General features: G+C 37.0%; 1 protein-coding gene across 8 annotated transcripts in view; it reads left to right on the top strand.

The window, feature by feature from the left end:
- The first annotated feature begins 4,105 nt into the window (after positions 1-4,105).
- Positions 4,106-17,295, top strand: part of trps1 (trichorhinophalangeal syndrome I) — a 139,437-nt gene continuing 126,247 nt past the window's right edge. The window contains exons 1-4 of one of the 8 annotated variants that reach the window (XM_042435247.1): positions 4,106-6,222; positions 6,749-7,027; positions 7,207-7,283; positions 15,481-15,673. The gene's annotated coding sequence lies outside the window, so the exon portion shown is untranslated. The other 7 variants (XM_042435248.1, XM_042435249.1, XM_042435251.1 and 4 more) reach the window with 7 other exon arrangements.

The following is a 17,295-nucleotide window of genomic DNA, read 5'->3' as shown; positions in this document are numbered from 1 at the left end:
TTTTATAAATGAGGCTACGGGGCAGATAAAATACAATCAAACGAGCCATGAATGATTACTTACACAATAGACTTTAACTTAGGCACATCCAATATTTACCCGTAACAATAAACACATCTGGAACACTGCACCATAAAAATAATTTCTAGGGCCAATTACAGTAAGTTCATTGAGTTTTATAAACCCAGGATGCGGATTTTGAATGTTGATATTTGTTTTTTTAAGAACATATTACCAAGTAAATTTCAGAAAAATTAAAACAGCATGTTATTTGTAACAGTGTAAGAAAGTAACTCTTCAGTCATGTGTAATACTACAGAGAGAAAGAAAGAAAAAAAGAAAGAATGGATTAATAGTAAAAAAGTGAGTAAAAAAATCCAGAATTGACAACAGAAAGATGAAGATTTACGAGAGATGAAGGCCTAAAAAAGAAAGAAGGAATGAAAAAAAGTCCTGCTCAGTCCTGTATAAACGAATGCTCCTTTACTTCTCATCTCCCCTGAGCAGAAAGAGAAGACGAGGGGAAAAAAGAGGCAAAGCGAGAGAGAACATGGTGAGATGGAAAATGTGAGGAGCGGGCCGGGGCTGAGCCGGCGGTTTCACCAGTATAACTGTCCTATTGTCTGACTCGACCAGAGACTGAGCGCAGGAGACACACACACACACACACACACACACACACACACACAGACGTGCAGCTGTGTTGTTGTCATGACTGTCATCAAACGCTGAGTAAATTCTAATGCGTGTATTTGTGCGCTTGTGTAAACCATAAACACAAAGTTAGATTGAACAGAGAGGACACTAAGATGAGGAACAAGCTATGATGGCTGCTGTGGAAGTGTGATAATGATGGTGTTGATTTATGCATTAGGCATATCATGACCACTAATCGTGACACACACACTGCAGGTGTCAAACCACTGGCTAGCATTACAGACTCTGACTATATTCAGTGGTGGAAAGTACAAAACTAAGCACATTTACTCAACTACTGTTCATTACTTGAGTATTTCTATTTCCTGCTACTTTATACTACAAATATTGTACTTGACATCTCATACATATACTTACTTAAGCAAAACTGAAGCACTATGAACAGACATTTAGTTGTTTGTTTGAGATGTGTGCACTTCTAGTTTTTGATGAAACCTAGGTCTTGGTCCTGAGAGTTGAATGCACTTTTTTAAAGTAAGTTTGGAGTGTAATGTAATGTTTTTTTGGGGTTTTTATTACTCCGCCAGTTATTTTACAGCCTCAGCTAGTAGTTACAAACTGTGTACTTGCTGTAGATATGATCAACCCATGAAATATGATGCACTGTTGCAGATTAAATTACCCAGTAGTACATAAAGCAGCTCAATTTGGCTTTAACTATAACATTAAAATGAGACTTCTATGATAATATATCTGTAATAATAATCTAATGAGATGTAGCACTCTGAAAGTGGACACCCTGATTAATTAGCACTTTTGATACTTTAAGCATATTTTCTTCATACTTTATTTCAGTAAAATGTTATAGGCTGGATTTATACTTGTGTATTTTCACTTGCTACTTTTACTTACATGTATTTACTTAAAGGGATAGATCTGGATATATCTTGACTTGTTATCAGCCTAACTCCTTTTCAAGCCTTATTGAAAAAAATGATTGTATTTTAGCATTATTAATGCAGTTTTACTATGCAACATATTTAGACTAATTATGTCTCCATTAATGGGTGTAATGTATGTGTAAAAGGATGATAGTTTGGGTTTATTATCAGTAACTATAGTCCTGTAACAAGGCTTGTTCATTAGTCGCTGTCAGCTTTAATTACAGTATCTTGCACATCCGTCATCTGTTCACCATGGGACTGTAGGTTTTGCTACACCGGGGGTGAGGAGTGAGAGAGTTCTGGAAAGTTCAGCAGACTCGTGCAGCTGCCAAGAAGTGAAATGAAATAAAAATTGGATAGTTTATGTGTTTAATGTTCACTGTAACCATGACTTCTGTGTGCTTGGTTTGATTTGAGCCAAAATTGGACTCCATGAGTTTTGGAAAAACTCTCTTCATTTGGCATAAGCCGTTTTGTGCACCTTTAATACCCCACCATTTAGCCTCCCTGTCACCATGAATAAACCTGTAAACAGAATATTCCAGTCCAGCTGTGGTGTCCTGCTCTGAGAGAGAACAGCTTGCCAAAATTTAAAAAAAGAGTATGAGAAAGATGGGGCCGCCTGCTCCCCTCTGACTGAGCGCGAGGTTACTCCTAACACAGTGGAAAATAATGATGATCCCAGTGGTAGCGGCACAAGTCAGTGCTGATCAGCAGCATGGTTTCTGTTGACATCAAGGTTATTTATATATACAGTATGTTTCTTCATCACAAGTCTCATTTTATAGAATAAAAATAAACAGATACAGCACAAATTAAAAAAACAGATCTCACAAATCAAATAGCAACAACAGGACAAAACAAACTAACAAATCTTCCCTATGTAATCTTGTTAGCGGCACTCCACTCCACCAACCTTTGACTGTGCAAGGAAAACACCAAAGCATAAAACCTTATTTCAAAAGAAAATGGAAGAAAACTTGGATACAGGGAGTTCAAGTTTGCACATACAGCAAAAAAAACTAAAGTGGAAGAAGTAACCTAATTCAAATTGACAGACATCTTAACTGTGTTTCCAATAATCATACAATGATCTTAACTAGATTATGCTCACAGACTTATGTTACCTGTGTGTGTCCAAAGGCAGGTGACATAAGAATCCACATTTAAAAGGATCATTCTTAATGTAATTGTGTATTTAAATGTAGTGACTATGCAGTTTTGTGCAGGTGGTAGTACCATGAGAACTTGCCCCAAGTTCTGCATAAATACACTGATTGTAAGAGAAGTTGTTAAACTGCGGTTATTCTAACACAGTGATGATTTGTTTACATGTTACTTGAGTAACTGGGTTACCAGCTGACAGTACTCATGCATGTCAGTGACATCACCATTAAGTACAATCAGTGTTACAGTCTAATCTGGACAAAGGATTGTATTTCTACCAGTGCGGTACATTAGATCACGAATAAATATGAGGAGAAAAGAAAAAAATGAGGTCTCACGAAATCTATTAACTTTCAATAGTATCTGTCAACAGTATCCCTCTTATTTCTCCTCTCTCTTCAAATTAATAAGCTTTAAGAACACAAAGGACAAAGCTTTACATATTTCCAAAGAGCTCTCTCTCTCTCTCTGTGAGTCTCTCTGGTTAATGCCATGTGTCATGGTGGTACCAAGACAGATTTATATCTGCACTTTTACTAAACGCCTCAAAGTTTTAAAACAACTTTTTAAAATCTCATCTTCCAGACACAGAATCTCTTCGTGTGTGTGTGTGTGTGTGTGTGTGTGGTTGCTCTAAGAGTCGAGGGACACAATGCACAAACGGGAGGAAAGACAGAGAAGAGGGAAATGCAGACAGAGGGAGAGAAAAAGACAGGAAAAAGACAGGCTGTTGATTTGTGAGCAAAAGTGTGTATGTAAAATCTATAAATGTTATACTGACATATGGACAGACCAGCAGCAGTCCAGCGCGTAAACCAAAACCAGATTTACTTTTTCATAAGTTATGCTTTCCATTTGACAAGTATCTCCGTCTTTCTGTTTTTTTTTCCCCTCTTTCACACATTTGTTCCCCTCTCCCTCTCTCTTTATGTGATAGCCACTAAAACCTTTAAGCTACTCCACGTTATAAATTCAGTTTATAGAAATTGTTCTGGGCATGAGAGAAAGTCCAGTGATCTAATTACAAAACTCCAGATTTTACTGCAGGTGAAGAGTAGATGTTCAGATATTATGACACTCTCTGGGACAGGTTTTATTTGATCTGGCTGTTTATGACGGATGAGTTTGAAATCGAAACCTCTCAAAGCTAAGTGCCGTTAGAGAATTTATCACGAGAGACATAATGTGAGAATAAATACTTACTCTTTTTACAGTAATATATTTCCTAGGGCTACAGCACACACACACACAGACACACACTAGCTGTAATAATAATATATTTCCCTAAATTTGAAATATTATTATTTCACCTAATCTACATAATATAAATATTGTAATATTGCAAAATATAATAAAAATGTAGGTTTGTCATATCTGTTATCCTCAAATTGACTCTAAATGTAAGATGGTTGTGGTCATTCATAAGTTTTTACAATTTTCAGATGCATATATTTGTTCAATTTACTCCTACTCATTAAAAATTATACTAAATTCAATATTAATATCACCCCAGTTGCTCTTTCCACCAGCCCAAAAGCTGTACTCTGAGCTAACTATGCTCCATAAAAGTATGCACATAACCCTGGTTAACTTCTGTCAACATCAATATACTTCAATTTCTTTGTACAATTACTACAAATGTTGAATTTGCAGTGCAATCCAACATTTATAACATTATATATTTGTGGTTTTCAATGCATAATTTAATAATGGTTTAAAATATTAAGATCAATATATAAGACAAATATTGGAAGTGAATATTATACATCCTTGTATCTTTAGTAATTTGTTACATAAAAATTGAATACCAAAATACAAACTTTAGAAAACAGGCCAAATTACTTACTCATTGATTTATTCATTCATATTTATTTTGTTATTCAGACTCAGCAATATACTCATCACTCATTACAATACAACTCACCTAAAACCCACTGTTTTTTCTTAAAATCAGAAAAAAAAACATTTTCAATACAATAAACAGTTATAAACCTTTCTGAAACTGTAGTGTACAATCAAGAAATATTAATATAGGGGCTGGCATCTGCACAACAGGAACTGCATGTTCTTAAACTAATATCCACATGTAGTGTTTGAAGTCAGACTTTAACTGTGCTTGTAGGATTTTGGGTGTGCCTTTGGTTGTGCACAGGTTTATTCATAACCTTGGATTCTCTCAGACTTGTTTGCTATTTATGTCTTCCTGCTGAAGCACTGCCTTTAATTTGTTTGTACTCTCAATTCACTTCTGTACGAACAACGGCATGACAACACTGAGCGGGCATCACGTCCTTGGGACATGAAAGATAAAGAGAAACTAAACATCACAAATATGAATTTTTGTATGTCCGTAAAAAAGATTTTAGTTTTAGTTCATGAAATTTTTGTTTGTTCAAAACTCCTCCTCATGCAGCTCCTCATCAAGCCAGTCTCCAAAAACAGTGCTGCAGTGAAACTCATATCCATGTAAACTTAATGTTCATGAAATGTAGCATCTCAATTTATGTTCTGTCTATGTATATATCACATATACATCTCTTTGTTGATGTTTCACTGAAGCCAACAGCATCTTTAGAATAGATCATGGAGTAAAATCATGTGACAGCAATAAAGAGGACAGGTGGTCGCATTTTGAAGCTCACTGCCTGACAAAAATCAACATCTTTGTGACAAAATGTAAACATAAACACAGTGTGAGATTTACTAATGTGAGCTGCATTCAGTGACCACTTATACCGAAGGTCAGTGCAAAAAAAAGGCACAACATAGTGGAAAAACCTGGATTAATGAGCAATACATCTATTTCCCCACTTGTCCAATTGGATTTACATTTGGTATAAGGAAAGATGTGCTGCACACTGATATACTGGTGAGTTCTTAGTATGGGAACCACCTCATGAGATTTGATTATGTGAGTGCTCTGCATGATCATAATGACCAAGGCTAAGATGTTCCCTTTAGTACAAAGACTTTCTCCAAAACCACAAAGCTTCCATCCACACAGTAGTTTAATGACCAAATAGATAAACACCTTCCATGACCTCACCGATCACCCACACAGTCTTGAAAGGTTTCTGAGAAAAGTTTTAATGTCTTCATTGGGGGAAACTGACTGTGGTCAACTTGAATCATTGCCTTTAAAATCACCACGTCTCTGTGGTCAGTTACAATGACTCCGACAGTGACAAGAACAGATTTCACAGTGGAAAAAAGTAGTTTTGTACTGGTGACAATATATACTATTAGTGTTGGTAAAAAACTGGCAAATAGATGGACAGCGGAGAAGCCGATTATGCTCCTCTTTATAAGTCAGGAATGGTTTCAGTAGTTTATTATTAATATTTTCATTCTTTGTTCGCACTGCGAAACTGGATCACCAATGAAATATTGTGACCGCTGACGACGGCTGCTACCCTCCACAACTTTTTACAGCAACCCTTCAAGTCTACAGGAGGTGAGTGTTTGATACTTTAAAGATTGATACTTGAAAAACGTTTTCAACCAATCAATGAAGTTCATATGTAATCATGTAAGCTACAATCACAGTGAAATGTAACAGGCTTGTCCATGCTGGAAGGGGCCACTCCTGGTCCTACACCTCCCTCTATTGTACTATCTTTCATAGAAAACCAAAAATGAGTCAGGTCATCACAGTTCTTGGTTTGCTGATGTTGCTTCGGGTGTGATTCAAACAAATGATACATAACACACCTTATCCACTGAAGCACATAATGTGTGCCCTGTTTTTCAATGATTTTTACCTGCTCTAAGGCTACAATGTAGCTGTTTTGTCGTTGTCTTCAATATGAAAAGCTGATGATTAATTATCACTAGCAAAACAGTACAGTATTTTTTAATCACCCTTATTTTCCATGGCCTCAAAGCTAGCCTCAAAATAATATTGGCAGTGTAAGAAAATGCCTTAAAAAGGCTCAGAGTCTAACATTTCACCTTCCTGGGTGTGATTTCCTCTTTAACAGCCTCTCACACCACACAGGCATTGATGGAAGCCATATTGTGCGAGCGGGCTCATCATGTTAACCTCAGGGGAGGACGTTCAGTTCCATCAGGGGATTGGTCTCACTATCAACCGAATCATTTTGAGGGAGGCGGACCTCGTGCTGCTCAGATGAATCAGCCCCCTTAGCCACTTCCATTTCCAATGTTATGCTGACCCCAGGAATATAATCCAAATGTTTTTCCTCTCCTCTCATCTCCACTGGAGGAGGGCTCATCTGTGATGCTGTGAAAAGCTCTCAGTGAGTGGTGATACTCCTCTGCAGCTCCACATCCGCCTTAAAAATACATGGTTGGATCCAAACTAACACATCATAACTGCCCTGTAATCACAGGCAACATCCTCTAACGGTGCTGCATTTGCTTAATGTCTCATGTCTCTTTCTGTTTGCACTAAAATTTGCATGGACACCCAATCAAGATGAGGCCATTCAACCCTATAGGAGCTGCTCTTTAAGGACAACAGGAACACTGTAGTCTTAAGAGAAGGATGAAAAGGTAACTCACCAGAGCGCTGTGTCTCCAACTACTACACTTGCAGTATGAAACAATTGAGCTTTGGCTTCTTACAAAGATCAGTGTGCCCATGGGGCTGAATCCCAATGCCTAAAGTTGCTGCTGTGACACTGACACAATAAATTGGTAGATTGTTAGAACAGACTGTGAAACTTCAAGCAAAAGGTCGGCTAGTCTATCTCTTTCTTTCTTTCTTTGGTTTTTTAATCAACAGTTGTAAATGTGCCAGAATTGGCCAGAAGCTTTCTTCATCAGTAGTCCCTGGACAGATTGTTACTTAGTCACCCATGGTGTCTTAGTAGACTTGCATATGTAATAGCATCCGCATTGCCAGACAGAATACTAATAATGGACATTTCTGCAAAACCCCAGAGTTACAGAGTTCAGTAATATGACATCAATGACAATGTTCTTTCAGTTATTTTGATTTATAACATCTGCTCATGGCATTGACAGCAAAGTATGGCTCAGGTTAGAGAAAGATAGTGCAGTTAATTTTAGGCAGCTCACATTGCCAGTTTTAATATAAGTTCAGTTTTAATATAATTTCCTCACATATGCATAGTATACATAAAGGAAAGAGAAATGTCATTCTTCAGGGGACACAGTGCAACATAGAACAGACAAGGACATATGCAAAATAATAAATAGGTGCAAGAAACAAAATATTAACATAAGTGCAAACACTACACAGTCTTAAGGTAAGACTTGTGCAGGTTCATTAGCATCCAGCTCAGTTATAAATAAAGTGTAACAAGATGTTTGTTGATTAATAAATATATATAATCAGGTGTCTGGTAGCTTGGTTAAAGTGAAGAAGAAAGTAAGGCTGTGGAGTTTAATACACATCTAACACGTCTGACTTTCATGCTAGAGTCCAGTGTCTTTTGCAAACTACATGAAGTGCACATTACTTCCTGTCCAGTATGAGTAGAATTCCTTGGAATATAACACTAACTAACTACAATACATACTATCTAATACTAATAAACAACTCTGTCCAAATCTACTGTGTTATCTTATCAGTAGCCACCTACACTGTTAGGGGGAAGTGGAGTTTTGTCGGCCAATAATGACACAGATCAATGACCTCAGGAGCGAGGGAGTCTTGTAGAAATTCTGTAGAAACAGCTACAGTACAGCTCATCGGTTTTAGTAAAGGCTGACTTTCACTGTATGTCTGTGTTCACAGATGATGCAATCTCATCAGAAAGAGCCTCCTTCACTAAAGCTCAGTTTACATCAAGATAGAGATTCCCTTGCATCTTCCATTGAGGGCTAAAGAGATGCCAACTCTGATTTTGAGACTCTCTTTAGTTGTTATCCTCTGTATCTTGTTGACAATCTATAAACTTATATGTCAAGCTCTTAGGTTTGCCTTCACATGTATTTCCTAAGAAACTGGCTTATTTCATCTCTGCAGAAGTAAAAAAAAAAAAAAAAGACCAAAGAAAGACTGTAACATATCTTGTCTTTCTTTTCTGTGGTGATAAGGCACAATTACATAGAAATTGTAACCATGGGTTTTTGGCTCATTCCTTCCGCTGATAATGGTGGTTGTGGTCACGATCCTGGCTACACACTCCTGGCTGGACCACCACAGAGAATCAGTCAAGTCTTTTTTCTTTCAGCCTCAAATCTACGGCTTCTGGGTCCAACCCAGCTCACAGATAAAACACTTGGCAAGAATTTAACACGAAAGTGAATCTTGCCTTGGGAAGAGTTGGTAAAAGTTGCAGTCTGGCTAGATTTTCTAGTCCCTCTATTTCTCTCTTTACTTTATGATTGATATTTTTATATTTATATATATTTTTTTTTTCTAGTTTGGAAGTATCACTTGAGTGTTAATTTATTTATATTGAAATTATTATTTCACTATTTTAATATTTGAATACACACAGTTATTTAGATAAGTAATATTGTCACTGTTGTATGAAAAATAAAATAGACACTCTGGATTTTGTGTCAGAAAAGCACCAACATCCAACTAAAGCAAGCTAGTTTTGATCAGCTTCTGAAAATTTGACATTTTGGAGATACACATTTGTAGCTGAAATCAAAGATTTGAAAGATATGAACATATCCTTACAATTACATTGTCTTTTTTTTTTCCTTTTTGTGTAACCTGATCTCTGCATTGAATGTCTTTGTTGTAGTAACTGATCAAATCTTTGTATTTTGAAATTCACCAGTGAAAAATAGCATTTAAAATAGATTTTAATGATGTATTTCTTTCAATTTTATTTATATATTTTCCAATCATTATTCACCTTAAAGTTTTCCGTTGTTGCAAGAATTGGGTAATACTGTAATTTCTTGAACAAACAATAGATTTCCTGCCAGTGGTAATCTAAGGGTCATTGGTAAGAATGAGTTATAATAGTTTTAGACAAATAATGAATTGACCTTGGCAAACAAATATATGACTTGGTTATATGTTTCACAACAAACAATGAATCTAATATGGGAAAATATAAAAAAAAAAAAGTAGGGTGGGGCATCCTGGTGACTCAGTGGGTTAAGGTACTGACCATGAAAACACAATGTCCTAACTCTGAGCCACAATGACCCACTGGGAAAAAAAAAATCAGCGGCTGTCTTGAGAAAAACTGGTGTGGCGAGAGAAAGAACAAATAAGTTAACAAACTTAAGAAAGTAAGGACTGCATAGATGCGTAGAGAAACCAAAAGGAATCATATACATTACATATAAAATGCTTGAGAGATGTTTATTATTGAATATAGAGATGATCATACTAGGTCACTATGTACAGTATCAGTCTATCAGTCTTTTAGCCAGTCCAGCTATGTGTCTATGTCTTTCTGTCCATTTAAATCATTGAATATTGGAGGAAAGACATAAAGGAGCATTACGTATTAAGTTTCAAAGGACGGTCACACTGGACCATAAAACATTCAGGAAAAAATCTCAAGTCTGTTCGTATCACTGTAAGCTTTGTTGAAGTTTTACCGGTCTTTTATGGAACATGGTCGTAATTTAACATAATATAATAGGAAAATTGTATATGGCATTTCATGGAGTTTGTAATGTCTGCTTATATAAAGTCGACTGGGCAGTTCACATTTATGGGCAATTTTACTAGTTTTGAGATACAGCTGCAGGTAGGTAAAGAGTTTACATTGTGCTTGATTCTTGCATATAGTGCAACCACTGTTCTACCAATGAAGTTTCACAGACTCTTTCACGTTCTGCTTGTATTCAGTGGGTGTATATTTTTGTATAAACTGTCTTCTTTCTAGCCTTTACTTGCTCTGGATGTGCAGGTTTTGTGTACAAACTCAAGAAATATAAAAATATTTAATGCTCATGTAATAAAGTAATGCAATTCTCTACATATGCTGACTCAAATGCTCTTGTTCTCACAGGGATTATGCATATTGCTGATTACTGGGATATGCTTTGTTGTTATGTGTATACACACTTATTCATCGTTCCTCTTTGTACACCCTGATTAAGGTCAGCTAGATCCAAAGCTTGGCACTAAGGATGAAAACTGCATTGATTTAAGGCTGCAGAGGACTCTATCTATTTGTTTTTTAGACATCAGAGTCAAAGGATTTTTGTTTTGGTTGACCTTGTTATTATGAAAATCATTCCAACTGACATTTGAGCCTTGAGGTTACACTTGTGTTTTTTTGCATGTTTTAGTGCATTTACAAAAAAGTGTACTGTAGCAGCTTTATTAGAAACTTTATCATGCTACTGTACCTCCTCAGACTTCATTGTTCCTCTGGTCAATTATCGACCCTCCATATGTCAACCCTCATCCATCACCACTGTATTTGTAAGGATTTTTCACTCTTACACTATGCAGGCCATCCTCATTCCCCTGTTTGCACCTCTCTCTGCCATGCAGCTGTCATGAATTTATTTAGGAATAGTGTGTTTTTGCAGTATTTTCTAATATACGTTTGTAGGAAAGTCCAGGCAGTCTGCAATAACAGAAATACTTATAGAAGGACATAGATGCTTTACTGATATTAAGATGGGTTATGTTGCACAGGCACCAACCAAAATTTCAGTTTAAGCAAAAGGGGTTCAGCCCTTTATAAAACACTACCTGAAGAATAAAAATCAAAACATTTTATTTTATTTAATATTAAATTTAGTTGGTTAATTTACAACTTATGCAAAGTCATGGACTGTTGAACTAATGTGTGCAATGTTTAGACTCAACTCTGTCTCCTAGAAATTACATTCATATAGAACTAAATTGTTTTCCCAATGATGTTGATTGCGGTTAAAGTAATTTCTGCCTGTATTATGTTCACGGGCAACTTTTTTTTTTTGAATGAGTAAAGTGCTGCGCTAATATAATGCCATGAAGCCAGAGGGAGGAGGCTGGGGTGGATGGTGGGTGTACAACATGCAGGACTACGTTGTCTCACACCATTTCACTCATACATTCAGGATCAACATTTTTGCAACTTGCCAAATATGCAAACTGACATTTTCTCTTTATGTTGAGAGAAAATGTAATTCAGCCAGCATTACGTTTCTAGCAAAACTTATTTGCTGTTGCAATTTAGTAGTATATCAATGTAATTTCTAGGTTAGGCTATACATTTGTCCATTTAACCACAGGGGAGATGAGTTAGCTTTAAATGTTCCTACTTATTACAGATGAGGCTTGAAAAGCCTTAAAGATAGAGGAGGAATGACAAAGTTCCCAATATGATTGCTATATACTGTATTAGCAGCATACTTTACATTACTACTGACAATTTTACCATTTGAAATATCTGCACTGTATGACAACAAAACAATGAAATTAAAATTATGCATGCTACGTTTGAATTTACCTCCTTAGCAGTCCTCCTTCATTAGAGAGCCATAGAAAAAGACACCAGAGAGAGATCAAATCCTCAATGAGTAAAGGACGGATATGACTACATTAGTCAAACAACAATTCAACAAGAAACAAAGAGAAAGGTCACTGGGTGACCTTAAGTAAATATGACACTGTCTGTGACAAATAGACTGTCTAGTCAGTGTCGTCACACGGAGATGTGTCATCACAAGCAAGATTGCTGCACTATATTGTATATTACCGCATATACCCCATGTTGATGAGTAATGAAACAAAAGATGAAGATTGTTCTTACCAACAAGACAATATCAGTTGGAAATAAGAAGAGGAAACTATGGGACAGGGTACACAATCTCTTTCTTGAAGACAGACTTGAAGAAGATAATGAAGAAAATAATGGAGGAGGGCAAGAAATTGTGAGGTTTCAAAAAGAAATCAATGGGAGGTTTATGTACAAGACTTGCGGCAGGTGGCAGGTGTATTATTTCTTCAATGTGACTTTTTCCTCTGTGGTCCATCCAAAGCCTGCCCACTCGGTAGGTGGTGTATCCAGCAGTGTGTATGCCTGGAGGGTGCAGTATTGCCTTTGTTAGCAAAAAAAATCTTACCTTTGGCTTTTGAAGGGCAGCGTTTGAAAAAGAAGCTAAAAAGTTCACAGTCCCTTCTTCCCCTGTGGGGCAATGGTGGGAGAAAGACTGTGAAGCGAAGGGGGAGAGATTTATCCAACAGCCTGAGTTTCACACTGAGCTAACAAGGGCATATTCATTATTTATGTCACGCACTTCCTCCCGCAACATTCCTGCAAACTATTGTTTGGTTATTTTTGCATCATGGCCACAATAAGAAAAAATCTGAAACCATGTTTCACTCATATCAAATCATGTATAATTTAATAGTAAACAATAAAATCTTATATTGTTGTTACATTGCCCATACCTTCCCTGTAAATACACTAGCCTTTCTGACTAAGCAAATTATCATCTTATAAATGCATTTACTGAGTGATATTGTGATCATGCATGCCCAGGTTTCATTTGCCCTGTGGTTAAATAGGTAGTGATAAAAGATAAGAGGTTTTAATATGTATAGACCTCTGATCTTCCAGTGTAGAGGGGAGACCACATCAAATTTGGTTGAGATTTAATACACTTTTTGAATTTTATATTGCCTGAGGTTTTGATTTAAGATACGAGTATGAACATGCCATAACAGTTTAACTTGCGTTTTCCATGTGTTTTCAAGCTGTAAAAGATTGATTTACATTTTAAACGCTTGTGAAAACTGTAGTAAATTATTTGCATATGGGTTCATTAAAATGTCTTGTTTAATTCGCTACCAGTAAGACTATGCAAGAATCCAGTGTGAATATACTGTACAGTAAATAGTAGACTGATGTAGATGGTCAAACAAATTGCAAATTTTTATCATAAACTATCATATCTGCTTTTTAACTAAGTAACAATATATTTTTTATATGAATCATTTTCCCTAAACTTTGTTTGCTGCAAGAATAAGATTATTCACACCAGAATTGCTCAAGATAACATATAATAATTTGTAATAACATGTAATTCAACAATCTGAAGGGGCCATTCTTCAAAATCCAGATCTTTACTTGTGATATTTAATTACATTTTGAATACATCAATTCTACTTGTATTGGAGTATTTTAACATTGTTGTATTGCTTCTTTTACTCAAGCAAAGAATACAAAATACTATTTTCACAAGTAGTAATAAATTGAATCAAAGTGTGTTTCATCAAAGACTTAAAGGTACCCTGTTTAGTTTTTGACCCCTAGTAGTGCTGTGGAGCAATGTTCAGATGAACACGTCCCTCTATCTTAACTTTGGTGTTTATGTTTTCATGTGGGTCCTGCTGCACATATGAATGCCACAAGCTTAGAAGAGAGTGATATACATTTCTTTGGTAATACATGCCAACACTTGGAGGTGGTAGTGCAACATAAGAAAGCAGTGCACCAATGAAAGAGGAGAGGAAGACAACAAACTGATGAGAACAGGCTTCAAAACATTCAAAAACTCTTTCCTAGGGCTTCAACTAGTAATTATTTTCATTATCAATTATTCTGTTGATTATTTTCTTGATTAATTGATTAGTTGTTTTATTCTATAAAATGTCACAAAATGTTGGTCAGTTTCCAAAAGTCCAAGATGCACCGTCAAATGTCTTGTTTTGTCCCGACCAAAAGTCCAAAACCCAAAGATATTCAGTGTACTGTCATAGAAGACTAAGGAAAACGAAAATATTCCCATTTAAGAAGCTGGAACCACAGAATTTTTGTATTTTTTTTCTTAAAAATTACTCAAAATGATTATTTGATTATCAAATTTTTTGCCAATTAATTTTCTGTCTATCTACTAATTGACTAATTGTTGCAGCTCTACTCATTCCAAATGTTTTCTGATGTAGGAAATTCATTGTACATGTTTTTTTAAGCCTAAAGGAGACACAATATGTCTTGGTGAGAAATGCTGAATGTAAACAAAGACTTTTGTTTACAATGAAAAACCCACAGTGCACCTTTAATGCTTTAAATTCTACTAACAACTCAGATTACATTCACAAAAGAGTCAGTGGTACTGATTATAATTCAGTAGCTAATTTGGTTTATTAGCTGTGTCAATAAATGATTTATCACAGCATGTGTCACTTTAACAGTCAGTTTTCTCAATTTTAGTTAAGTATTTGGTGTATTAACTGTGTTGAAGCAACACTAAGATTATAGTTTGTCACTTAAAGAGTGAAGTCTTCTTGATTTAGTTGATTTTGTATTAACTGTGTAAACAAATGAGATTGCACTGTGACACTTTAGGAGGCAGTCTATCTGATATCTGATAGTGGAGGAGTTGATTTGATTTAGTGTTAAGTGTGCAGATAAGTAAGATTACAGTGTGTGACACTTTTTAGGGGGGAGCCTTCTTGATTTTTAGCGCAGTAGTTGATTTGGTTTAGTGTTAACTGTGCAGATAAGTGAGATTACAGTGTGTGTCACTTTAAGAGTCAGTCTTCGGGTGGCTTCTTGATATTAATAGAGCTGCTGTGTCTTCCTCCTCTGACGTAATGCCTACAGAGAGGCAGGCAGAGAGGTCCTGTCACAGCAAAGCGATAACACTAGTCTGGACAAAAAAAAAAAAAAAAACAGATAACGAGCTGCTCTGCTGTGGTTTGCTCTGGCCAGCAAATCCGGGCTCCGGGCGGCTGAATAACATACTATAAATCGGAATTATTGCAACACCAGAGCCAAACTCACTCACTAATCAGTCGGCGTTAGCCTAGTTTAAATGTGTTGCCGTGAAGCCTTAACTATCTCTCTTTCCCTCTCAGACCAAAGAAAAAAAAAAGAGAGAGACAGCCAAGACACAGTCACCCCGTCCGACATCATCAACAAACAAAAACCCCACAAAGAGACGAACCAGCCAGCCAGCACAAGCCAGCCAGCCACCATCTTAACAGGCTGCTTGAAAGAGACACAGAGAGAGAGAGAGAAAAAGAGGCTAATGCTTATTTTGATCAACAGGTAAGCAGCACCAAAAGAACACAAATGCACACCATGCACAGCCTTACAGCCCTCTCTACTTGGTGCAGTGGCATTGTACACGGCTAAAGGAGAAGAGAGAGAGAGAGAGAGAGAAAAAAAAAACGCATGGGCGATGCACGGTTGGAGTTGCGAAATGCATGCTCTGTCGGACAAGTGGGACTGAAAATTGGTCGTCTTGAAAGGAAGCCGGGCTATCACTGCCGCGTTTAGGAGAGAAAATGTTGCCTGTCTGTTAGCCGTTAGTAGTTCTTTTTTTTTTTTTTTTTTTTTTTTTTTTTTTACGACGGGCAGGAGTCGGTTTGCGTCTTATGTAACTAACGGCCTGAGCAGCGTCGGTAAGGAAAGAGGGATCTGCTGAATGAGAGAGAGGAGAAGAGCTGCGCCGCTTTCAATTCACATGGCAATTTACATTTAGGTTAGGACACCCAAACGCTACACAGATACAAATTGGGGGGGCTACTGGGGACGGCTACTGCTTTGATTTAAGACTGAGTTTGAAGCCAACAAGCAAGGGGACGTGGAGTGACTTAGTCGCCTCAAGTAGGTTTGTGCTGTTTTGTTTTTTATTTTCTATAAGTTTTCTGTCTGGGTTTTTGGCATTCATTTGCGATAGTGACATCCTGACTTGAGTTGCTTAGAAGCCGGTGATATGGAGTGGGTCTCTCTTTTTTTTGTCACTACAGAGCAGCTCCTGTGTAAGTACCGTGTGCTACTTTTCTCTGTCATTTTCATTGATAACTTTTTTCATCACTATTCTAACTGCAAACTTGATACTCAAGTTCAGATTTCTTGGTCCTCCGAATGACGCACGTCGTACAGAAACACACACATAACAGAGAGAGTGTGAGAGAGAGGGAGAGAGAGAGAGAGAGAGAGAGAGAGGTTTATGCCGAAAGATGAAAACAGTTAGATGCTTGTACTTTCTTTGGACTAAAAAAAAGAGGGGGGGAAAGCAGTGCAAGTCTAGATCAAAGAGAGTGTGTTTATCAAGTGGTTTACAGCCGATGTGGCGCTGTTTTTGCACCTCTTTCATTGTTAGGAAGGTCGCGAGCGCATGGTGGATGTGAATTGTCGTAAAAGATCCCCAAACTCCCCCTCTTATCAACTCAGAAGGAAACAAGTACCTATCAGCTCATATATCATTTATTTATTTGTTGTTGTTGTTGTTGTTGTTGTTGAACTTTTCACGAGTGATGCCGGGAAGCCTGCGCTGTATTTCCACTCAACTTAAAAAAAAAAAAAAAAAAAAAAAAAAAAAAAGTCCCCCTCCCTCCCTCTCTCTTGTCGTAAGAAACTGTGATGTTCCTTTGAGATAAGGGAGCCGGGTAGGCATGACAACTCTGTGGGGAGAGCAGAGTATGTGAAGCCAGTACAATGAGGCACACACTGCTAGGAAGCTTTTTACATAGTCCTCCACAGTTCTCCAATTCTGGCCCCCAAAAGAACTGCTTATGTGTGGACCGACTTTTATTCAACAGATAACCTCAGTCATTTTTTTTTTTTTTTTTTTAAAGCAGAGCAGGCCCGTGAGACTTCACTCTGACCCCCCACACTTGTTCACAGTCGTTTGAAAAGCTGACACCTCCTGATTTTAGTGAATT

Source organism: Thunnus maccoyii, chromosome 15, assembly GCF_910596095.1.
Source record: "Thunnus maccoyii chromosome 15, fThuMac1.1, whole genome shotgun sequence".
NCBI lineage: Eukaryota > Metazoa > Chordata > Actinopteri > Scombriformes > Scombridae > Thunnus > Thunnus maccoyii.
Note: the sequence above shows the minus strand (reverse complement) of the source record. Positions and strands in the feature narration are given on the sequence as shown.